Source organism: Bidens hawaiensis, unplaced genomic scaffold, assembly GCF_021521415.1.
Source record: "Bidens hawaiensis isolate Kalapana, Puna unplaced genomic scaffold, B.hawaiensis_p1.1 tig00004973_1, whole genome shotgun sequence".
NCBI classification, from domain to species: Eukaryota; Viridiplantae; Streptophyta; class Magnoliopsida; order Asterales; family Asteraceae; genus Bidens; species Bidens hawaiensis.
This window is the reverse complement of record NW_027491313.1, coordinates 1,861,334-1,887,958: the sequence shown is the minus strand read 5'-3', so window position 1 is coordinate 1,887,958 and position 26,625 is coordinate 1,861,334. Positions and strand designations below refer to the sequence as shown.

General features: G+C 38.5%; 1 long non-coding RNA gene across 1 annotated transcript; it reads right to left on the bottom strand.

Annotated features, from left to right (window-relative positions):
• Positions 1 to 26,625, bottom strand: LOC143628424 (uncharacterized). Its single transcript, XR_013152740.1, has 3 exons — positions 26,388 to 26,625; positions 16,744 to 16,901; positions 1 to 66 (listed from the first exon to the last, which is right to left on the bottom strand). It is a non-coding gene; the product is annotated as an uncharacterized LOC143628424 (long non-coding RNA).

Sequence of the window (26,625 nt, the reverse complement as noted above, 5' to 3'; positions counted from 1 at the left end):
GTGATGGGAGGCTTCTCGTTAAGGTAATCCGATCGGTAAACATGTTGTATTCAAACTTTACATGGCCTCTAAGAAAGTTTATTATTGAATTAATTTATGGAATGGTGATAAATCAGTTCTCTAAATACAAATTGAGAGAACTAATTAAGCCATTATCTTACGTAAACAAAAAAAAGGTAAAGTGATAAATGTAAGTGGCAGAAAATATGGCAAGAATAATGTCTTTCTTTATGTCCCCTCAAGTTGGAGCGCTCAACTTGTCAAGTAACGTATGAAGGCGGTGTGTACCCAAAGGCTTTGTTAGAATGTCGGCAATCTGCGTCTTGGAGTCGATGCACATTGGTCGTATGTCTTTCGATTCAACACGTTCACGAACGAAACAACAATCCATCTCGATATGTTTAGTCCGTTCATGAAAAACAGGGTTATTAGCTATGTGTCGAGCTGCTTGATTTCCACAAAACAATGTTGTTGGGCCGGTTGGAGGGATTTCAAGTAACTTTAGAAGCCATCTCATCCATAAAACTTCACTAACAGTATTCGCCATTGCTCGGTATTCTTCTTCAGCTGATGATCTGGAGACAATAGATTGTTTCTTGGATTTCCAAGATATGGGAGCTCCTCCTAAAAGCAATAAGTAACCGATCCGAGATCTTCTTGTGAATGGGCATCCAAGCCAATCAGAGTCGCAATAAGCGGTGAGTGTGGTGCCCCTTTCTTTAGGAATGAGAATCCCTTGACCCGGGGTGGCTTTTAGGTATCAGAGCACCCGATTTGCGGCCTCCATATGACTTTGTCTTGGGTGACCAACGAATTAACTCAACACATTTTCTACATAAGTGATATTAGGTCTCGTGGCTTGTAAGTAAAGGAGTTTCCCTACCATTCTCCGGTATTGGTGAGGGTCTACATGCGGTTCCTCATCACATTTACCAAGTTTTAAGTTTTGTTCCAAAGGAAATGGGCTAGGTCGACAACCCATCATTCCCCCTTCTTCCAAGATGTCAAGTGTATACTTGCGTTGACTTAGCACCATTCCTTCTTTCGTTCTAGCCACCTCAATTCCAAGGAAGAACTTTAGGCAACCAAGGTCTTTGATACTAAATTTGTTGTCAAGAAAGTTTTTGGTTTCTTGTATTTTGCCCAGGCTATTTCCTACAATGATTACATCATCCACATAAATTAGCGCAACAACAATGATTTCATTCTCTTTGAAAAAAAATAATGACGGATCAGCCCCTGTTTGTTTAAAGCCGATTTCAATCAAAGAGTTGGTAACTTTTTTATACCAATTCCTTGATGCTTGTTTGAGACCATAAATGGACATTCTTAGTTTATAAACCCTTTTTTCTTCCTTCTTGCTAAAACCTTGAGGAATTTTCATATAAACCTCTTCATGCAAGTCTCCATGTAAGAAGTCGTTATTAATTTCGATTTGGTGTATATGCCACCCTTGCTTCACAGCAACAATTAAGAGAGTTCTAATTGTTACCAATTTAGCAACGGGTGCGAAAGTTTCATGAAAATCCACGCCTTCCATTTGTGTAAACCCTTTTGCCACGACACGAGCCTTGTATCTTTCCACATCTCCATTTGGTTTATATTTTATCTTGTAGACCCATTTAGAGTCTATGGCTCGCTTTCCTTTAGGTAATTCTTCAAACGTCCAAGTCTCATTTTTTTTTGAGAGCTTGGATTTCCTTCTTCATGGCCTCCTTCCACTTTGGGTCTCGTATAGCCTGACTAAAAAATTTTGGCTTGCTATTTGAAGTAATGGCCGACAAAAAAAACTTTATGTGTATCAGTGAAATTGTCATAAGAAATATAATGTGCTAAGGGATGTACCGTCGATGACTTTTGGTTGGAAGTGGTTTGCTCGTGGTCTACAGATGGGGGAAGCTTGGCATTGTATCTTCAAAATGTTTTGGGTGAAATTTGATTCTTTTCTCTCTTGGCGGATCGAAACTGGGCCCATGTTCTTCGTTGTCGGGGTTGGACTGTGAATGTAAACTACCTTCTGGTTCAACATTTTTATTTGGGTCAAGATTATGCCTAAGCACATCTTCTAGTGGGCTATGATTTGATTGAGATTTGTCAGGCCCACCAAAATCCATATTGGGCTGAGTTGGGTTGGTGTTTCATTATTGGGCATATCAGGCCCACTAGAAACCATTTGGGGTTGTGTTTGGTTATGATCTTTTCCATCAGGCTCGTTAGATTGGGCTGTAATGTTTTCTTCATGATCACTAGAAATTTTCTTGGGCTGAGACTGATTTTGAGCTTCTTCATCTTGTTCGTCATATTAGGGATGAGCACGCTACCGTACCGGTACCGACCGGTAACGGTACCAAAAATACCGATCCCGAAATTCGTAAAATCTTTGTACCGGTACCGAATTATTCGGTTCGGTACCGGTACGGTACCGGTTCCGTACTGATCCCGAAACTTAAAAGTTTGGTACCGATTCGGTACCGACGGTACCGATTTTGCTCATCCCTACGTCATATGAGGCTATATTGTTTTCTTCATAATTGGGTTGTGCTGTAATCTAGTCTTCCTTATATCCCCACTTTTGAGGAAAAATAAAAATTTCTTCTCTCTCTTTCTCAGTGTTAGCAAATGAAAAAATATGTTCCATAAATTTGACATCTCTTGATATGATGATTTTATGGTGTTGGCAATCATAAATCTTGTATCCTTTTGTTCCTTGTGGATAACCTAAGAAAAATCCCGGCTTCCCTTCATTTCAAATTTGTCCCCTTTGGTTTCCGTGTTCTTATAATATGCGAGACAACCAAAAACACTCATATATTCATAATTGGGTTTTAAGTTGTACAATATCTCATAAGGTGTTTTATTTTCAATAACTTCGGATGGCATTTGATTTATGACATAAGTGGCTGTTAAGATGCATTCACCCCAAAACTTTGTGGGCAAGTTGGGTTCAAATCTTAATGCTCGTGCCGTTTTCAACAAGTGTCGGTGTTTTCGCTCCAAAACGCAATTTTTTTGTGGTGTGTGTGGACAAGTTGTTTCGAGAATGATTCCTTCCTTGGCATAAAAATCGAGCGTGTGATTTGAAGTAAATTATCCCCCGTTATCACATCTTATTCTTTTAATATTCCTTTCAAATTGAGTTTGTATCATTTTATGGAAATTTACAAGGCATGTGCTTGACTCATATTTGTGTTTGAGAAGGAATACCCAAACGACTCGACTAAAATCGTCAACTATTGTTAAAAAATAGCTTGCACGTGTAAGAGAGGGTGTTCGGTATTTTTCCAATACATCACAGTGTATCAAATCAAAATAAGCAGAGGTTTTGGTGGTGCTAATAGGAAATGGTAATATTGTAAATTTAACCTTAACACACGAGTCACAAAAGTCTTTGGAATTTAAAGGAACATTTTTTAGAAAATCAACATATGGTAATTTAGAATTCGACGGGTGACCCAATCTTTTGTGCCACGTACCGAGAGTTGTCGTCATGGCTTTTCTTTCTTCTCCCACCATCTCCATCTTGTATAACCACTTTGTAGGTTCCCAGCCGGATCACACAGGAATATCTCGTAACACGAGGGTGCGGAATCCCCACGTAATACGATATGAGCGTAAGATAGATAATACGTTGAATCGATAAAACAAACAAACAGAACAATACTAATAAACTCGATTATATTGCAACGCTTCAACACGTGATATCAATAATCACTAGCACACGTTCTGAAAAAAAAAACTTATTTCTATAAGCCGAAGTGGAGGTTTAAATAGACCTCGACAACTTCGCCTAACATACTAGGCGAAGTTGTCATAACTTCTCTTATCCTCCAAGTTCGCCTACATCCCAGGCGAACTTAAACAAAACAATATTCAAAACCAAACAAACAATCTAAAACAATTACAGACACATACAAAACACAAGATACTGAACTACTGACATTATACACCAACAGACTCCCCCTTGGCAGTAGCTTCATATCTCTATCTTAATTCTCATGTCTCGTAATCCCAAAAATCTCGTGCCACCCGTCTTCAAGCATGAACGCCCTGTCTTACACAGACAGAGACCACCCTCTGGTACTTCTTGGCTTCATCTTTCCACGCAGGAATGTAGAATATCTTCTTATCGTTTAGTACCTGCAAATCAGCTTGAGACAAATTTACCAAGTGCATGGGATCATACACTCTCAGAATCTCATGTTCGTCCTCATCTTCCAAAACAGCTTCAGCTGTTTGACTATCAACGTACCACCACTTGAGACTCTTTAAAACATCCTTGGGCATTATCTTCATCGGCACTTCTTTCAAACACCGAATCGGCTTATATTTCATCACCATCCAAGGTTTGCCATCAGCTCGCATTCCCCTTTCCTTATATTCAACTAACTTCCCTTTATGAGGCTTTAACAACTCAAACTTCTTCTCTTCCACACTTTCTTTCCACACGATCTTCCCAATTATTCTAGCCATATTGTCATCACTCCTATTAATCAATCTCAATTTAGCCAAATCCTTCACCTCACACTCAGGCAAGATATTGAGCGATCTCAAAGTCTTCTTCAAATGCTGAATCCCATCAAAGCGTTTAATCACAAATAACTTTAACTGCTCATCATACAGCCAGCAAATAATACCTTTCTTCGACTCAGCATACCCCTTGATATTGTAACTCTTTTTGAACATTGTTGGAACCGCTGGCTTCTTTGTCTTGACAAACCACTGAGCACAGCCTTCTTTCCATCTCGACTGTTCTTCCCACTCAGACTCATCTGACACATCCATATCTTGACTCACATTCACCTTGTCAACATCTGGAATATCATGTTCTACACTATCATCCACAATCTCACCTTCTTCTATCTCACTATCAATCACAATCTGTTCTCCTATCTTTTCAATCTCATCAATAGTTAACACATCATCTGTTAAATCATCATCATCACCCAACATTTCCTCATCATCAACAACAACGACATTCTCACCACCTGATCCACCTGATGTACCAGTTGACTCCCCCTGAGATGTGGAAGTCCAAGAGTTTGTTCAGTTCTTGGCAACTCACCACCTGCACCTTTCGATGCATTGGGATCATCGTCTCTATCTTGTCTTTTCTTGGTTCTCAACTCGTCGCCCTTGCAGCTCGTCTCCCCCTGAGATGCTAAGAACTCTTTAAGGGCATCAAATAATTTACCGTGTTCAACAAGGAGGGACGACTGTAACTGATTCTCAGCCACAAGTCTCTGGATGGCATGAGTTTGGATGAGATTAATTCTTGACTGTTCAGCAACCACCCGTTCAAGAGCTGCTATCCTCTCGGAATCTGATAAAGTAGCATCAAAATCAAACCTTATGTGAGAAATGTCTTGAGCATACGGTGGAGGAATGCCCAAACTAATTGGAATATCAGAAGTAGTCTGAAAAGTAACCGTGGGTGGTATTGAAACAGGCACCCCCGCAGTAGCAACCAACGTTGACTCAACAAATCTTGCAACAACCTCCGATGGAGTGACAGTAGGAGGTGGCAAGGAGACTATCTCCGGTGCTGTAAATTGAAACGTGGTCGGAGGAACACCAAAGGATGACGATGTGGTCACCACGGGAACACTTGAGGTAATCGGTACTGTCACAGTCATAGAAGCAGGAACCATAGTCATACCAGATAACGAGGGTGGAGAGAAACGAACCACCCTTGAGCTTTCACCAACTCCTAAACATTCACCAGCTCTGACCTTCTTCGATCTTCGTACCAACTTGTCTAACTCCTCCTCATAGTCAGATTCACTGTCATCCGAGTCTTTCTTTCTCTTGCCATGTATTCTTTCTTGTCTGACCATAATCTGTTGTGCTTCAACGATATCGTCAGTGGAGGAGTCAGAGTCGGTTCTCTCAGAATCCGCCACAGACGTAGCGACCATAGAAACATTCACACCAGATGCCTCAGCTACTAAGGCTCGAACCTCAGCAGCTGGATCAATTTGTTCCATGTCAAAGAACCCTTGCCCTCCAAAGGCGACTTCAAGATCAACCTGTTCTTCCGGAGCTGCAACAGGATCGGCAGGCAGTGCTTGCTGTACCACAGGTGGTGGTTGAACCACAGGAGGTGGTTGAGGAACATTAGCCTGTTGCGGGGCCGGGTCACGAAATTCATCTCCTGGAGGAGCAACATAAGCTGGATTCACCAAATAACCAAACAATGCAGTGTGCCGCGGACGAAGTTCTGGTTTGCTACGAGCACTTGATGACCTACATTGCGCAAAAATTCTCTTACTCACACTTTCAACATAACGGATAGGACGTCGTTGAGGCAGCGTGGGAGCTACGTGATTCAGAATCATCTGTAGGAATCTCGGATACATCAAAAATCTTTCCCTAGCGACCGCGCGTCTCTGACGATCAATTTCATAAAACACCATCTGACTAAAGCTGTAGGGCTTGTTGTAAGTCAGGGTAGTCATTGCAGATTGCATCGTTGCCCCCATACCGTCTGTGCCAGCTTTACGACCAGACATGCACACTATCATCACGTGCATCAGAAACCACCACTGATCTAATAAAAATCCTTTTCTCCGTTGAGTGTCACCTAACGGACCCGAATAACCCATACGCAGAAACGCACCATCTCTGAATGTAGCCGGAAAGTCTGTTGGATCATTTGTAGTTTCAACCCCGAACTGTAAAGCGACCCTTATTTGATTTGCTGAGAACTGTACCACTTGATTGTTCACTTTAGCGCGCATAACCGGAGGATCAACTCTACAGTCATATTCAACCGTTCGCCAAAAGTCTTCGATATTTGGTAGTGAAATGGGGAGAGTAGTCGTGATGGCGTGAAAAATACGTGAGCGAACGAGGAATGAAATGATCTCACGATAGTCGTCTATACCAGTAGCATCCGGATCCAAAGTGATATACATGTTGTGACCCGGAAAGAACTGTCGGTTGTTGTCACCACCTTCGTCACCACCAGCACCACCAGCTCCTGCCACAGCAGCCATATCTGCACATTAAACGGTCTAAGTTAGAACATTGACATAGCATATCATAACTTCGCCTATTACCATGAGCGAAGTTATGATATCTTTTATGTTTAACTTCACAGAAGCCCAACTTCGCCTGAGTAAACAGATCAGAACACTTAGGTAAAATTTTCATGTGCAGGCGAAGTTAGTCATATGGCGAAGTTGAGTACAACTTCGCCCTAAACCCTAACTACGCCAGAGAACAAACCAGAACACTTAAACAATATATTCTTGAGCAGGCGAAGTTAAACATATGGCGAAGTTGAGTACAACTTCGCCTAAACCCTAACTTCGCCTCCCTTTGAATCGGCGTATCACGATGATCCGTTCATGTATTTGTTTGGTAGTTTTTGAGAATTAAAACATGAAAAGTTTGTTCAATTGAGATCTAGAAGACCAAATGGGTTACAAGCACAGTAAAAACAGATAGTTTATTGAGTGTTTAAAGGGTTGCACAAACTATGTCACAAATCGGATCACCAAGGCTCCGATTATCACCATTAATATGAATTACAGGTTAAACCGATCCTACACACCTTTATCACGGATAAGAAACAGATAATAATGAGGTTCGATTCAAGGTATAAGTTCGCCGAGGTCTAGAGTTTGAAGATACTTTGACTCGTTTGACCATCGAACCCTTCTTATAGTTAGAAGCAACCCCATAGGCGAAGTTGTGTTAAGTTCGCCCAAAATTAACTTCGCCTGTTTCAACCAATTAGTCAACTTCGCCTATTTGCTTACCAATTAACTTCGCCTATATTAATTTACAATCAGATCCTTATAAAATTGATCAAAATGCAACACGCTTTTAAAATCCTCCGTTAAAAATTTAAAATTTACGATCAAAGGACCAAGTAACCAAGTTTTAAACCATAAAACAAAATAGGCAATGAAAATTTTAGTAATAAAATAAACGGGATCAAATTTCAGTCTTGACGAGAACCTGCATGTTTGAGAAAAGATCCGAACATGAATCATACTAATTAAGTGGCTGTCACATAGATCCATGTTCAGCGGTATTATGACATAAAGAAACAGGTTGTAAGCAGGTATAAAACTTAGTATGGTTTTCATCGCTTCTGTGATACGGATTAGGTTCAATTAAGCTCAAACTTTAGATGGACATCACATGAGAGATTGTGATGCCTCCTATCTATTCTCAAAGCGTATTTGGCTTTCCCCAAGTCACCCCGAGTTGACTTCGACCCGTAGTGTCTGATTAGTCAATGTGCACACACCTATCTTTGGAGTCTTCTTCCCGTTCATTCTCATGCTTGAAATATTCTATCTTGCCTCTTTCTTGATATTTGAAACAACATAAGCTTCAGAAGGCTTAACAATGTACACGTTTTTTTTTTTTTTTGATAAAGACATTAATACAACTTCAAATTGTAGACAACTGCAAATCCCGAATCTGGATCACTGCAGATACTTGACACTATCTTCTCGGGAATCAGAACACTCACGGGCTCGTGTATGACTGGGTGATCACTTTTCTGCCTATCATTCAGAAAGATGTATATGGAGACATGCACAACTCAGAATGATTCTCTACATTAAATCGAGAAGATTTAGTTTGTATCACTTCTACTTTTACGCACCATAGAAAGCTACCATAACATACAATGGCTGTTCTAGAGTCTTTTAGGCCTAATAACTTCACCAGTTGAGCACACAGAATCAGTTTTTCTATCACTCTCCGAGGTTGGATCAATTTTCTTTTAAACATCGTATTGAAACTTCTTACGAAGTTATAGACTTGAAAAATTATATCATCTCCCTTAAAAAAATTTAAATTCTATCGCCCCGATCAAGTCAAAGTCTTCATGTGTTTATCCTGGAGATCCAATGGATCAGCTGAACCGACTACATACGAGTATGCGTCCTTCTAACTAAGTATGAACGACTATTTTTCAGCGAAAGAATAAAAAGCCATCATAAACCGCCCCGGTCACTTTCAGTCATCTGGTTAATGGTTATCCTCATAATCTACAAGTAGAAGTAAGGACCAAACATATCCGAAGATATGTCCTTCATACTTAAACAACCGACTTAATTTTAAGCGATAGTGATGGTTTTTTTTTTTTTAAATGGAAAAACCAGGTTACTCGGGATGAATCATCCCATTAAGCTCAACAAGATTATGAAAACGGGATCGGTCAAACGCTTTAGTAAAAAAGGTCGGCAAAGTTATCCAAAGAATCAACCTTTTCAAGCACAATTAATTTCTTCTCAGCACAATCCCGTATAAAATAATGACGAATGTCAATATGTTTAGTTTTGCTGTGTTTGACGGGATTGTTAGTTACTGAGATTGCAGCAGTGTTATCAATGCAAATAGGAGTTTGAGTGAAATTCAGACCATAATCGCGCAATTGCAGTTGTATCCATAGAACCTGGGAGCAGCAGTTTGATGCTGCCATGTACTCTGCTTCGCAGGTGGAAATGGCTATTGAGGTCTGCTTCTTGCACTGCCACGACACCAATCTTCCTCCGAGAAACTGACATCCACCAGTTGTTGACTTCCTGTTCTGATTGCAACCTCCATAGTCAGAATCTGTGTAAGCTACCAAATCCAGTTCTCCCCCTTTCGTGTACCACAATCCCAACTTAGGCTTGCCTTTGAGATACCGCAAGATTCTCTTCACTCCCTTCATGTGAGATTCCTTCGGGCTTGCCTGAAAACGAGCACAAAGACAAACTGCAAACATAATGTCAGGTCTAGATGCAGTTAGATACATTAAAGAACCTATGATTGCTCGATATTTGGTGGGATCAACATCTTCATCACTGTCAGAATCAGCACCCAGTTTGTGGTTGACGCAAATTGGAGTGTCAAATGGGGTGCTATCGTCCATCTTGAAGCGTTTGAGCACATCATGGACATATTTCGTTTGATGAATAAACATCCCATCTTTCTTCTGATCTACCTGCAATCCCAAAAAGAAAGTTAATTCGCCCATGGCGCTCATTTCAAACCTCTTTTTCATGACTGCTTCAAATTCCCGACACATGGTGACTTTTGATGCAGCAAAAATGATATCGTCCACATAGACTTGAACGAGTAGAAAATCTCCCCCTTTTCTCTTGACAAACAGCGTACTATCGATCTTTCCTCTTTCGAACCCATTCACAAGCAAGTAGTCGGACAAGGTTGCGTACCAGGCACGAGGGGCCTGATGTAACCCATATAAAGCTTTACTCAGTTTGTACACATGATCAGGAAAAATCTGGGTCAGGGAAACCCGGAGGTTGTTCAACATACACCACCTCATCGACCTTACCATTAAGAAAGGCACTTTTCACATCTAACTGGAACACTTTCATCTCTTTGTGTGCAGCAAATGCCAAAAATAGTCGAATTGCCTCCAATCTTGCCACAAGAGCAAACACTTCGTTGTAATCGATTCCTTCTTGCTGATTAAACCCTTTTACTACCAATCTTGCCTTGTTCCGTATGATTATCCCTTTCTCATCTCTCTTACATTTAAAAACCCACTTTGTACCGATAGCGTTTACGTTGTGTGGTTTTTCAACTAATTTCCATACTTCCATCTTCTCAAACTGTGCTAATTCTTCTTGCATGGCTTCAACCCACGAGCTATCCTTTAGAGCCATTTGATAATTCTTTGGTTCAATCTGGCTGATGAACAGGTGTACAAGCATTCATTTATGATACCCGTGTCTTTAATGCTTGCGTAAACACATGTGTGTTCATCCAAACTTCTTCTTGTTCGAACACCGTCAGACAGATTACCTTCACGTTCTCCAAAAGGTGATTTTTGTGAATTCCAGTAGTCTGAACCGGACCGACTTCCTGATTGTTTTCTAAATTTGAAGAGAGTTCATCAGTGTGTGATTGATGTTGAGTGTGAAATGGATTGTAGAATTCTTCTTCAGTAGAGGCAGCAGGAGTATCAACGGCACTTGACGAGGTTGGATGACTTTCATCGTATTGCGGACGTTGCACAATATTTTCCTCCTTGTCATATAGAATCTGTGAAGCAGTTTTCTCATCAACTTCTGCAAAATCCAAGTAAGGCACATTAAAAGATTTGAATAGTTTATCATAGTCGAAGGCTTCAGTAGGTCCCATGCTAGGCCTTGGTGATTTGTAACTCGTAATGTCAGTGTTACAGACCACCTCAACCTTGTTGTTCGATAAATTAAAGACTCTTCTGTTGGGAGTCCCAACAACATATCCGACTAAGATACCTTCGTCGGCTTTCTCACCAAATTTAAAGTTTGTATTTAATATCGAACATGGGGACCCAAAAGGTTCGAGACCATTCAAGTTTGGCTTTCTACCATGCATAAGTTCATAACAAGTTTTATTTAATCTTTTAACAGTTAAAACACGATTAAGGATATAACAGGCTGTGGCAACAGCCTCAGCCCAGAACACCACGGGAAGTTTAGCATCTGCCAGCATGGTTCTGGCTCCTTCGATTAGCGTTCTATTCTTCCTCTCAACTACTCCATTTTGTTGCGGAGTATACGAGGCGCTGTACTAATGTTCTATCCCTTTCTGTATACAGAACATCTCCATCTGATAGTTCTTGAACTCTGTACCATTATCACTCCTGATGTACTTAACCTTTCTCCCAACAATATTTTCAACCTTGGTAATCAAGTTAATTACCAACTGAACTGTCTCATCTTTTGCCTTCAGAAAGTATACCCAAGAGTATTGAGAGTAATCATCGGTTACAACCAAGCAGTATGACGTTCCACCTAGACTCTTTACATTCACAGGACCAAAGAGATCCATGTGTAGTAGGTCTAGGGTGCTGACAATTGAGTTAACCTTCTTGGAGTGATGAGGCTTTTTGTGTTGCCTTCCTTTCTTGCACGACAAGCATTGATCTTCAAAGTTAAAATTCTTCAAGGGAACTCCAAGTACCAGCCCATTCTTGACAATGTAATTCATTTTGCGAAGATGTATATGTCCCATTCTTCGATGCCATAACTCTGACTCAGACTCAGTTGCCTTTGACAGAAGACATGACTCTTCTGTTGTCATCTCAGTTGACCTCATATCCATTACATACAAGTTCTTTTCTCTTGGAGCTTTCATCACTACCCAGGCCTCTGGTATCTTGAAACCAGGATAAAGAACGATTGCCTCATTTTTAGTAAAATGCACCGTGTATTCTTTGTCAGAAATCTAAGATACACTCAACAAGTTATGCTTCAACTCTTCCACAAAATTCACCTTCTCTAACTTCATTCTTCCATTCGTCACAGTTCTAATACCACTGATTCTACCTCCACTCTCTCCAGTGAAACTAACCCTTCCTCCTTGAACAGATTTCCAGTCACGTAACAATTTCTTGTTACCAGTCATGTGCCGGGAACAGCCACTGTCAACAACCCACATATTGTTTACAGCCCTGTTTGACTGTTCCTGCACAATTAAAGAAATAGATTAAAATCTGGGGACCCAAGACCTACTGGTCTTGGGTCGATTAAATCTGTTGTCCGGCATCCAGTACTTTGGTTGCCCAAAGTCAGTTTGAGGATGGTTTCTGTAAGTTCTGAAAGGAAACCTTCTAGAGGACTGGCTATGAGGCCATCCAAACCTTAGTGAATTAACTGAATTATAATTGTTGGTTTGGTAGTATACTGGGAAAAAATGAGACTGATTTCTTTGAAATCTTGGATTAGTCCAATGACTGAAATTTGGTGTGTTCACATTCTTACCAGTATCATAATTAGTATTCGTTTTATTCTCAGTTTTCGGAGGCCTCATACCTCTAAATTTTCTCTGTTTTAGAGGACAATCAGCAACAAGGTGTCCTACTTCATTGCATCTGAAACAACTTCTGTTTTGAACTTTCGTCTCAACAGTTGTTGCAGATGTCGAGGTTGCGTTACTACCCGTTTGTCTAACATATGGTGGGACGAACGGATTTAGGGAAGAATTCTTTTCATCGGGCTTATATTCCTCCCCACGTTTTAGTAATACTACATCTTCTTTTATGAGACAGAGCTAGGGACAGAAATCGCAACATTAGAACTTGACTTACTCGTTTCGCTCTTATTAACTTCAGTTTCTTTAGCCGAAATTTTGATTGGAACTGTCTGACTAATCTCAACATTCGCAGATTGCTGATTACTAGGATCATAAGTATAGTTATTGTTATACGGTGGTGGAACTTCAGAAAATCCAATTCCTTCTTTGTTAGCCGAAGAACGTTGAACACTTATGATGTGATCTAGCATTGCTGAAGAATTTCTAAATTGTTCAATTTTTCTATTTAGTTCCACCACTTTTACCTGGTAATCAGCTATCTGTTTATCTTTTTCAGCAATTAGTTTGGTCTTTTCTTCTAACACTTCATAACTAAGATCAATTACTTATATTTTTTCAGCTAGACTGGCTTTAAGACTTCTGATATCCTTTTCACTAGCTTTTATTTTTACCGAGTAACTGTTTTCTCTAGTTTTAGTATAATGATGATCTTTTTTTAAGGTTTTAAATTGTGTGTCCAAACTAACAAACTGATCAGTTAATGTTTTCAATTGTTCAGACAGATTTTCACATTGTTCACAATGAAGTTCAGAACTTACCTCATAGAGCTGATCGTTCACTTCTGCCATATATGCTTGATTTTCTCCCGTCTCCCTCTCACTTCCTCCAGTTTCGATGTTTACCAAATTAGCCTGTTCGAACACTTCCTCAACTTGTATATTCCAGTTGTATCCACCATTCTGTCTAGATACCATAGCCCTATTTTCACTACCACCCCCATTCTGTTGTGCAGGCCTGTTCTGACTTCGTTCGACTCTCTCATTTGTACATTCCTTAGCAAAGTGACCATTTTGTTGACAGTTGTATCATCGAACTTTGATTTATCAAACCCTGGTCTTTCTCCAACGAACTTTCTACCCGTTTTCTTCATGAATCTCTTTACCATTCTTACTATCATAGCCATCTGTCACTGCAGGTCCATCTCTTCCAAATCATCAGCATCGATCTGATCATAGTCTTCATTCAAAGTTGCAGGGTCGACTATTTTACCTTTGATGTAGTTCTCATAAGATGCAATGAAGGATGCATAGAGAGCAAACTGCTGTTCAACTGATTTAACACTCATGGGCATCTGTGAGTAGTTGTAGCTTGGAACATTTGACGAGAAATTTCCAGTTGTGGCCTGAGGTTTTGAAGGATTACTACCTCCAGCTATGAAACATACGTCACCATCCATATTGAGAATCACATGACCATCACGAGTTGAGTTTGAGTTTGATTCTCCCTTTGAGTAGTATGCAGAGGATTCTGATTTTGAACTTGAGCTTGGAGTGACTTTCGCACCATACATTCCTGGATCCTGAACCTGATCAGTTGGTGTCTCCTTCCGAACCATGTTAAGTTCAAAATTTCGTAACTTATTGACCACTGTTTCCAAATCAATCTTGGCAAAGTCTTTACCTTCTCTCATCAGAACAGTGTATATTTCCCATTTCGGTGGAAGAGCATCAAGAAGTTTCTCTACTACCTCTTCTTCCTTGTATTCAATGGAGTAATTACTTAGTTCGGTCATCAAGTGATAATATCTTGTGATGATATCGTCAAGTGATTCATTTTTCAAATACTTGAATACAGAGAATTGGGTTTTTAGCAGCTTTGTCTTGGAAGCACGTATCCCCACATTACCTTCATATCTATTTTCTAGTGCTTCCCATAGCTCTCTAGCAGTTTTGTATTTCTTGAAGGTATGAAGAATCTCTTGTGGAAAAGCCATTGTTATAGCTGCATGAGCTTTAGAGGCCTCATACATTTTCTTTTCCTCCTCTTCCATCTTACTGTACTTCTTAATCTGTTCACGACCTTCAAACAAGGATGTTGGTGAAATGTATCCGTCTTGAATGCAAACCCACATCTTAGCATCTTGATACTTCACATACTGTTCAAACCAATCTTTCCATGCAACGAAATCGGTACCCTTAAGCATTTTTGGAGCTTTAGTTGCTGAACCGGCTTCAACCTCCATCTTTACCAGTTCTGTGATGTTTATTGAAGTCATAGTTGAAAGAAACAAGACTCGAAATAAAAAAAAAGAAAATACTTTCTGTGAACAGTGAGCAGATGGCGAAGTTGTTACAACTTCGCTTGAAGCTTAACTTCGCTTGAAGCTTAACTTAACTTCGCTTGAAGCTTAACTTCGCTGAACACTCAACCTCGCTGCTTCCTAACTTCGCCTCTTATTAACTTCGCCTACACGGTAACTTCGCTTAAACCTTATAAGTTCGCTTAAACCCTACGTAAGTTGACGGCAACTTCGCTTGATGAACACGAGATTTTGCAGGTTTTAATTGGATGTATTGCGAGGTATGCGAAGGTGTTTTGGGGTATATTTGATGGTGGAAGATGGGCAAGACACAAAAACTAGGTATTTCAACGTAAACTCGTTCCGCGAATAGTCGAACGGAACGATCTTAACACCCGTGTGATAATCCCAAACCACACAATCACGAGCAAACGCTCTGATACCAATTGTAGGTTCCCAGCCGGATCACACAGGAATATCTCGTAACACGAGGGTGCGGAATCCTCACGTAATACGATACGAGCGTAAGATAGATAATACGTTGAATCGATAAAACAAATACACGGAACAATACTAATAAACTCGATTATATTGCAACGCTTCAACACGTGATATCAATAATCACTAGCACACGTTCTGGAAAAAAAAACTTATTTCTATAAGCCGAAATGGAGGTTTAAATAGACCTCGACAACTTCGCCTAACATACTAGGCGAAGTTGTCATAACTTCACTTATCCTCCAAGTTCGCCTACATCACAGGCGAACTTATACAAAACAATATTCAAAACCAAACAAACAATCTAAAAAGATTACAGACACATACAAAACACAAGATACTGAACTACTGACATTATGCATCAACACACTTTTACATTTGCCCACTCCAATCAATGTTCTTGAATTCAAGCCGTGCATAACACAAAACTCAGGAAAGAATGTTATAGCGCATTGTTGTTCTTGTGACAATCTACTGACACATAACAAGTTGCACTTGAATTCGGGTACATAAAGAACATTGTTGACAACCGTTCCATATGGTAGGGTGTAATCGCCTCTACCTTCAACGGCCACAGACTCGCCATTGGGTATGGTAACGGGTGGTTCCTGAAGCCTTTTTATTTTGTTTTTAAGCATGTCACCATTATAAATAATATGCTCGGTGGCACCCGAGTCAATTATCCATGTACCTTCTTTACCGGCATAACCTGCCGTGTTGGCTACTAGTAGATTTTCTTCTCTGGTCGCACCGTCCTTGTTTCCAAAAAAATGCACAAATTGTTGATATTGTGCACCGATCATACCCGGTATCGGACTCGTCTTTGCTTCAATGTAAATGGCCCTTGGTTTCCTTTCTTCTTGTTTGGGTTTGCCTGGAATAGTGGCTTGAAAGGCTGCTGCAACGGTGGTGATTCTGATCCTACAGCCATGATGGGCTTTAAAGGGTTTTTTTTGTTTGATTGTTTTTCTTTTTTCTATTTTGGTCTACGATGGCTCTGATGCCATAAGAAAGTTTATTATTGAATTAATTTCTGGAATGGTGATACATCAGTTCTCTAAATACAAACTGAGAGAACTAATTAAGCCATTATCTTAGGTAACAAAAAAACGGTAAGGTGATAAATGTAAATGGCAGAAAATATGGCAAGAATAATGTCTTTCTTTAGCCTCACCCTTGTGCTTGGAATCCCAACATGGAGAAATTCCCCCTAGTTGTGGCACACTCGTCTAAGCCGCTTAAACTTCCAAGTACCGCGCCATCTGACGAGCAAGGAGCTAGTATGTGGAATGCCAATTATTCAACGCTTAACCCATGTTTTCATAGCCTGGCTTGTAACACCCCGGCCCGGATTGGGCTGATGTGTCACAATAAACATGGTTTCTGAACAAAAGACATGATTCTATTTATTTACTTGACAAACTCATAATACATTAGATAAGGTAAACTTAAGGCTATTTTACAAACTAGTACGGTTAAAAGATATTTTATTATGATCCTGATGCTTTATTCCTTTCTCTTAACCCCGCCCATAGTAACCTGTGTACCTGTAAAATATACAAATAACGACGGAATGAGCCGAATGCTCAGTACGGAATAATAGGCTCAAAATTATTTAATGAAACGTAATTTAGATTTAACTTATGATAATGATACGATGCAAAGTAACTTAAATAAAATAAATCGTATCATACGGATGTACCCATGAGCGAACATAAAACGTGACAACATACAGGTAGCTACTCCCGCATATTTATCACATGAGATGGCGAGTTGGCATACCCGTTATCCATCTCCTTAATATTAATCCTAGGACCGATCCATACGCCTCCTAAAAGTCATATGTACCACTTGTACTTAAGAGACGCCGTGAACTGATCTCACCGTCACGGGTGGTGCACATGTTGTCGATGCCGCAACAACATGCTCGTGGGACACTCCATGAGAAGCGACATTCAGGGTATCGGAATAAAAATGATCTTATTTATATAACTCATAGCAAACGTATTTTCGTAACATATATCGGAACATGCGATAATGAGTACAAGTAACATAATCTATCGCATGACGTCAAGTTAAATTCAATGTCATAGTCAAAATAGGAATTCAACGGTAAGTCAACTGAATCGATGATTTAGAGACGTGATGAGTTTTCAAAGTATATGAAATTAATGGGTTTATAGCAATAGAGTAGGAGACAATAAAAAAATGGGGTTAAAGATCCGTACCTTTAATAATCCAAGACAATAAGAACTTGTTCACGAGCGGTCTAGTTATCTACATATAAATAGTTATATGTATTTATTAGTGTAATATTTAAATTGTTTAAATATTATATTTTAATTTAATATAAGTCCTAACAAAATAAACTAGTTTATCTTTATTAACAAATATAGACGTATATTAATAAGTTTTCAAAACATAAACTGATTCATATTTAGTAACTTACTTAGACACATTCCTATTATTATTATTTTTAGAAGAACAAATAAAAGTTCTATCTTTTGTATAAAATTATAAAAGGAGTTCATAAATTTTATATTGAAATCATATTCATTATTTATATTTAAGAATTACAAGGGGGTAGAGTATCGGACTACGTTTTATTGTTTTACTTTACTTTATTTATTTTTTATTATAATTTCACAATAATATTGTCTCTAACATATGGAAATGATGTCAGTTTATAAGAACAGTTGGTATTATTCTTTAATATGCTAAATAACTACAAATATTTAAACCATAAGTGAAGAAGACATATGGTTCATTCATAAATAATTCATGAGTCTAAAAAGTATAACAGAGGATCCAAGGAATGGGTTTCAAACCCCTACCCTTGTGCTTAGTAGGTTTTGTACTAACCCAGTTTAACTAAACTTGGATTAATTGATAAAAATATGAAATAATGAGATGATAAACTAGACCTCGCTTTACTTCTTCTTCTTCAATACTTTGCCGGAAAAACTTTAGGTTGGCCGGAAATATGTTTTGAGCTTTACGGGTTTCCTGAACGTGATGAAATGACCGGATAGTATCAATAAAATGAAGATAGTTAAAGATAGTAACGAAGTGGTGTTACCTTATATTTATTGGTAGTGACAAAAAATATTTTCAGTTAAGGTTGGTTTCGTCGTGATGTCGCGAGGTGGTGGGTATGGCTATGGGGCGGAGATGGTGAACAAAGCCACAGTTTTGGTTCACTCCGGTTTACCGAAATGTTAATTAAAGCCGGAGTTTAGTGTGAGAGGTATGTTTATGGAAATGTTTAAAGGTTTCTCCATAATTATCTATAGTATTTATAGTTAGTTTTCTTTATAATGAAGGTATAGATATGAACAAATGATAATCTTAAAAAAATGCCACGTTTGTAAACTTCGAACCACAATTACCTCTTCTGGACAAAAACTAATTTGAAATTTTATCTATCCTAAAGTTAACTTGCCATCTTATCCATTTGTTTCTATATTTATTGTATTACGCACTGACTTTTTATACATATATAATATGATTTCCTTTTTGACATATTTATGAATTATATACTTCAAATTTAAGTAATTTCGCTTTCTTTCTTTTTTTTATTGTATTACTACTATAAAAATAAAAGACAAAAATTTTGGTTATTACAATTATTACCCCCTTAAAAGAAATTTCATCCTCAAAATTTACTAGTTAGAACATACATGATCATATAAGTAATGGAAACATAAGTTTTATAAAATAGATTTTAAAAATAAGGTTCATATTTACCTGGATTAAATGTATTATTGCTCAAATAGACTAGGGTATATCGAACGAAGCGACTCTTCAGTTTCCCAAGTAGCTTCACGTTCCGAATGATTCTTCCATAGGACTTTTAAGAACGGAATTACTTTCTTATGCGTGATTCTTTCTTGTCGGTCTAGGATGGTTTCTGGTTCCTCTTCGTATGACAAATCTTCATGGATTGTACGTGATGGAAAACTAATGACGTGGAGAGGATGATAATTGTATCCTATTAACAAGGACACGTGAAAAACATTATGAACGTGAGAGAGTTGTGGCGGTAAAGCTAGTCGGTATGAAACTTCTCCGATTCTTTCGAGAATTTCAAAGGGACCAATGAAGCGAGGACTAAGCTTTCCTTTAGTTCCAAATCTGTGGATGCCACGCCAAGGTGATACTTTTAAAAAGACATGGTCGCCAACATTGAATTCGAGTGTTTGTCTGTGTCGGTCCGCATAACTTTTTTGTCTACTCTGAGCTTCTTTAAGCTTTTCTCGTGCAACAGTGACTTTTTCATTAGTAACCTGGACTAGCTCGGGTCCTTATATAATCTTTTCTCCGACTTCCTCCCAACATATAGGTGCTCGACATTTACGACCGTATAATAATTCGAATGGAGCCATATCGATACTTGCTTGCCAACTATTGTTATAAGCGAACTCAACGAGGCATAAATATTCGTCCCAATTTCCAGACCATTCGAGTGCACATGCTCGAAGCATGTCTTCCAAGGTTTGAATCGTGCGTTCTGATTGTCCATCTGTTTGTGGATGTAATGCCGTACTGAGTTTCAGGCGCGTACCCCAAGCATTTTGAAAACCATTCCAAAATCGTGATGTGAAACGTGGGTCTCTATCTGAAACGATTGAAGATGGCGTACCATGGATTCGAATAATCTCTTGAAGAAAAATTTCGGATAATTGACTAACTGAAAATTTTTGCTGGATCATTATGAAATGAGCCGATTTAAACAATCTATCGACTACAACCCATATGACATCATTTTTCTTGAATGTCTTGGGCAAGCCAGTAACAAAATCCATTGTAATCTCATCCCATTTCCAGATTGGGATATCCAAAGGCTGTAATAATCCGTTTGCTCGTTGATGTTCAATTTTCACTTGCTGGCAGGTGAGACATTTACTTATGTATCGAGCAATGTCTTCCTTCATTCCATCCCACCAAAAGTTTTGTCGTAAGTCCCGATACATCTTCCTAGATCCCGGGTGAATAGAAAATGGTGAACTATGCGCTTCGGCTAACAAAGACTCACGAAGGGTGGAGTCATTGGGTACACAAAGTCTTTTTCCGCACCAAATCACTCCATGTTCATCTATACGGAATTCAGATTGCTTACCCACTTCAAGGTTTTGCACAATCGCCCATAAGCCTCCATCTTCCTTTTGTGCATCTTTAATCCGTGATATGAGATCAGGTGCAATATGCATTCTAGCAAGATATCCATCAGATTCACCAATCTGAAGCCCAATGTCCATTTTATTATGATCATGAATAATGCGAGGCTGAATTTGAAGGCAAGATATACCACCGAAATTCTTTCGGCTTAAAGCGTCAGCTACAACATTGGCTTTTCCCGGATGGTATTGAATATTTGCGTCATAGTCCTTTAAAAGTTCTAACCACCTTCTTTGCCTCATATTTAGCTCTTTCTGAGTGAATATATACTTGAGACTCTTGTGGTCCGTAATGATGTCACAGGTTTCGCCATATAGATAGTGTCGCCATACTTCAAGGCAAAGATGACCACGGCTAATTCTAAGTCGTGTGTTAGGTAGTTAACTTCATACGGTTTCAATTGACGTGAGGCGTAAGAGATAACCTTCCCATGCTGCATTAACACACATCCTAGGCCTTTCTTTGAAGCATCACTGTAAACTTGGTAGCCTCCTGATCCAGAAGGAAGAGTGAGTACTGGAGCCGATACAAGTCGTTTCTTTAATTCTTCAAAGCTTTTCTCTTGCTCTTCCTTCCATGAGTACTTTACTCCTTTCCTCAAGAGTTTTGTGAGAGGTAAAGAAATCACCGAAAATACTTCAACAAATCTCCGGTAGTAGCCAGAAAGACCCAAGAAACTTCGTACTTCGGTGACAGAAGTAGGTCTAGGCCATTTCGTAATAGATTCGATTTTTGTTGGGTCCACCATTATCCCATCTGCGGATATAACATGACCTAAGAATGCCACTTGGCTAAGCCAAAAGTCACATTTTGAAAATTTTGCATACAACTTCTTATCTCGCAAAATTCCAAGTACTGCATGTAAATGTACTTCATGTTCTTCACGGCTCTTAGAGTACACTAGAATGTCATCAATAAAGAAAATGACGAATTTGTCAAGAAACTTGTGAAATACGCGATACATTAAATCCATGATAACTGCAGGCGCGTTGGTTAGTCCAAAGGGCATAACTAAGAATTCATAATGACCATAACGAGTGCGAAAGGCGGTCTTGGGAACATCATCCTTTTTGACTTTTAGCTGATGATAACCAGATCTTAGATCGATTTTTAAAAGAATTGAGCACCTTGTAATTGATCGAAGAGATCGTCTATGCGAGGCAAGGGATAACGATTTCGGATTGTGATCTTGTTTAGTTCTCGATAATCTATGCATAATCACATAGTCCCGTCTTTCTTCTTTACAAACAAGACTGGTGCTCCCCAAGGTGAGACACTTGGTCGAATGAATCCTAGATTCAACAACTCCTGCAGTTACTCCTTGAGTTCTTTCAGTTCTAAGGGTGCCATACGATATGGTGCTTTAGAAATAGGTTCGGTGCCAGGAATAAGATCAATAGTGAATTCTACTTCACGATCTGGTGGAAGGCCTGGTAGTTCTTTTGGAAATACATCTGCATATTCACAGACAACCGGATGGCTATCTATGGTTGGTTCTTCATATGAATCAGATTTGACGGATGCGAGAAATCCTTCATAACGGTGTGATTGAAATTTATGGGCTTTAAGTTCTGAAATAATCTTAAGAGATTTACGGGTCGAGTTCTGTGATATATAAAATCTGGACGCTGAAGATCACCAAAAATAACACATCGAGAATAAAAATCTATAGTAACATGGTGTCGAGATAACCAATCAATCCCGAGAATAACATCGAAGTCGGACATATGCATTGGATAAAGGTTCGCGTTATACACAACATATTCAATACGAATGGGACAATCTTTATATACGCTGGTGATTATGAATGAATCATTCATTGGAGTAGAGATTGTCAAAATATGATCTAATTGAGTGGGCCTAATCGTAAGGTACTTAGTAAATGAATTAGATACTACAGAATGGGTTGCTCCTGTATCGAAGAGCACCTAGATACTACATTCACCATGCTAAAGAGTGCCAGATACCGTACCTGGGGCATTTTTAGCAGAAAGTGTAAAAACTCTTCCTCCAGTGTTGGGTGGTGCAACATTTCCTCCTATTTTCTTCTTGGTGTCTTGCTTAGGACAATTCTTGATCATGTGCCCAGTTTCGCCACATCTAAGCATACTCATGTACCTTGGCGACATATGCCTTGATGTCTCTTACCACAAGTTTTGCATATAGGATGTAAAGTCTGATTAGGGTTTATATATAGATTCAGTGGTTGAGCTCTAATGGGTTCTGCGTATAGCTGAATTTGGTTTTGAACGGGTTTCTGGTTTTGTGGTCTAGACTGCCAAGGGCGAGTTTGATTTCCAGAGTTTCTATTCGCTTGTACCTTGTGATCTTGGGGTTGTGTCGTAGTGGATGGTTGGCCGGTAGATTGCTTAAGTTGTCCTTCCTTGTCTCTCTTTTTGTTTTCGCCAGTTCGAGATAAGAATTCTTTTCTTTCGAACTCGAAAGCTTTGATTGCATCAGCTACTTCAGTAATATCCTTGAACTTCATATACATAATCGACTTCCGAATTCGATCACTAACAGCCCATTTACTTTTTTTTGCTTGGGCTTCTGTTGACCCTGCGGCGTCTCCAACTATATTAGCCAACCTTGAGAATCGAGTAATGAACTCAGAAGCAGGTTCATCATTTCCTTGACGGATAACAGCGTATTCTCTGATATAAGCTTCCTTATCAGCAGTAGAAAAGTACTTATCATAGAAGATGGTGCGAAAATCGGCCCATGAAAGATTAGCAGCATAAACATCTCCTCCTTTAACTTGATTATATCCTTACCACCAAGTTTGTGCGTCATCTTCCAGTTTGTAGGTTGCTAACCTAACCTTGTACTGATCCGCAACTCCAAGAACATCAAAGATCTTCTCAATATGGGCTATCCAGTTTGTTGCTTCGATAGGATTAGTTGCATGGCTGAAAGACTTCGGCTTTTGCTTTTGGAATTTCTCGATCCACATGTGTATACCATTAGCATTGTTGTTTATGGTGTTCTCACCCGTGGCAGGTCCAGAATTGTGATTACCATTGGTGTGTTCTAGGGGACGAGTTTGTTGAATAACGGCTTCCACAGTTTGGGTAACAAGGTTTGGAAGCAAACCGGTAATAGCTTGGTTAACAGCAACAATAACTTGTGGATCAACTGGGGTCTCGTTAGAAGCAGTTTTGTTGTGAGGGCGGTCAGTGCGAACATTTCTACGAGGCTGACGACGACGAGGCATCTAAAATAATTGACGCGAGGATTAGAATATCATAACGATTTCTAACTTAATCATATCCTAAATTTTACCCATTCCTCACAGGTCTTAATTATTTTCTATAGGAAAGAGCCTTTGCTCTGATACCATAGTTGTAACACCCCGGCCCGGATTGGGCTGACGTGTCACAATAAACATGGTTTCTGAACAAAAGACATGATTCTATTTATTTACTTGTCAAACTCATAATACATTAGATAAGGTAAACTTAAGGCTATTTTACAAACTAGTACGGTTAAAAGATATTTTATTATGATCCTGATGCTTTATTCCTCTCTCTTAACCCCGCCCATAGTAACCTGTGTACCTGTAAAAAATACAAATAACGACGGAATGAGCAGAATACTCAGTACGGAATAATAGGCTCAAAATGATTCAATGAAACGTAATTTAGATTTAACTTATGATAATGATACAATGCAAAGTAACTTAAATAAAATAAATCGTATCATACGGATGTACCCATGAGCGAACATAAAACGTGACAACATACAGGTAGCTACTCCCGCATATTTATCACATGAGATGGCGAGTTGGCATACCCGCTATCCATCTCCTTAATATTAATCCTAGAACCGATCCATACGCCTCCTAAAAGTCTTATGTACCACTTGTACTTAAGAGACGCCGTGAACTGATCTCACCGTCACGGGTGGTGCACATGTTGTCGATGCCGCAATGCTCGTGGGACACTCCACGAGAAGCGACACTCAGGGTATCGGAATACAAATGATCTTATTTATATAACTCATAGCAAACGTATTTTCGTAACATATATCGGAACATGCGATAATGATTACAAGTAACATAATCTATCGCATGACGTCAAGTTAAATTCAATGTCATAGTCAAAATAGGAATTCAACGGTAAGTCAACTGAATTGATGATTTAGAGACGTGATGAGTTTTCAAAGTATATGAAATTAATGGGTTTATAGCAATAGAGTATGAGACAATAAAAAAAATGGGGTTCAAGATCCGTACCTTTAATAATCCAAGACAATAAGAACTTGTTCACGAGCGTTCTAGTTATCTACATATAAATAGTTATATGTATTTATTAGAGTAATATTTAAATTGTTTAAATATAATATTTTAATTTAATATAAGTCCTAACAAAATAAACTAATTTATCTTTATTAACAAATATAGACGTATATTCATAAGTTTTTCAAAACATAAACTGATTCGTATTTAGTAACTTACTTAGAAACATTCCTATTATTATTATTTTTAGAAGAACAAATAAAAGTTCTATCTTTTGTATAAAATTATAAAAGGAGTTCATAAATTTTATATTGAAATCATATTCATTATTTATATTTAAGAATTACAAGGGGGTAGAGTATCGGACTACGTTTTATTGTTTTACTTTACTTTATTTATTTTTTATTATAATTTCACAATAATATTGTCCCTAACATATGGAAATGATGTCAGTTTATAAGAACAGTTGGTATTATTCTTTAATATGCTAAATAACTACAAATATTTAAACCATAAGTGAAGAAGACATATGGTTCATTCATAAATAATTCATGAGTTTAAAAAGTATAACAGAGGATCCAAGGAATGGGTTTCAAACCCCTACCCTTGTGTTTAGTAGGTTTTGTACTAACCCAGTTTAACTAAACTTGGATTAATTGATGAAAATATGAAATAATGAGATGATAAACTAGACCTCGCTTTACTTCTTCTTCTTCAATACTTTGCCGGAAAAACTTTAGGTTGGCCGGAAATATGTTTTGAGCTTTACGGGTTTCCTGAACGTGATGAAATGACCGGATAGTATCAATAAAATGAAGATAGTTAAAGATAGTAACGAAGTGGTGTTACCTTATATTTAACGGTAGTGAAAAAAAATATTTTCGGTTAAGGTTGGTTTCGTCGTGATGTCGCGAGGTGGTGGGTATGGCTATGGGGCGGAGATGGTGAACAAAGCCACTGTTTTGGTTCACTCCGGTTTACCAGAATGTTAATCAAAGCCGGGGTTTAGTGTGAGAGGTATGTTTATGGAAATGTTTAAAGGTTTCTCCATAATTATCTATAGTATTTATAGTTAGTTTTCTTTATAATGAAGGTATAGATATGAACAAATGATAAGCTTGAAAAATTGCCATGTTTGTAAACTGCGAACCACAATTACCTCTCCTGGACAAAAACTAATTTGAAATTTTATCTATCCTAAAGTTAACTTGCCGTCTTATCCATTTGTTTCTATATTTATTGTATTACGCACTGACTTTTTATACATATATAATATGATTTCCTTTTTGACATATTTATGAATTATATACTTCAAATTTAAGTAATTTCGCTTTCTTTCTTTCTTTTTTTTATTGTATTACTACTATAAAAATAAAAGACAAAAATTTTGGTTATTACATGGTTTGTGAGAAAGTAACATAGCTTTGCATTCCTACAAAAATTAAGAATAGAGAAAATCAACGCTTCAAGTTTTTTATGTGGATATATGTGGGTTAGTATATGGAATTGAAATCTAGAACTTTCTTCAATTCCTGGATGACTACGATAGATATATGCGGGCTTATATAAGCAAGTCCAAGGATGAAGCCTTTTCGGTATCCAAGAAGTTGAAGGAATTGGTGTAAAACATGAGCTC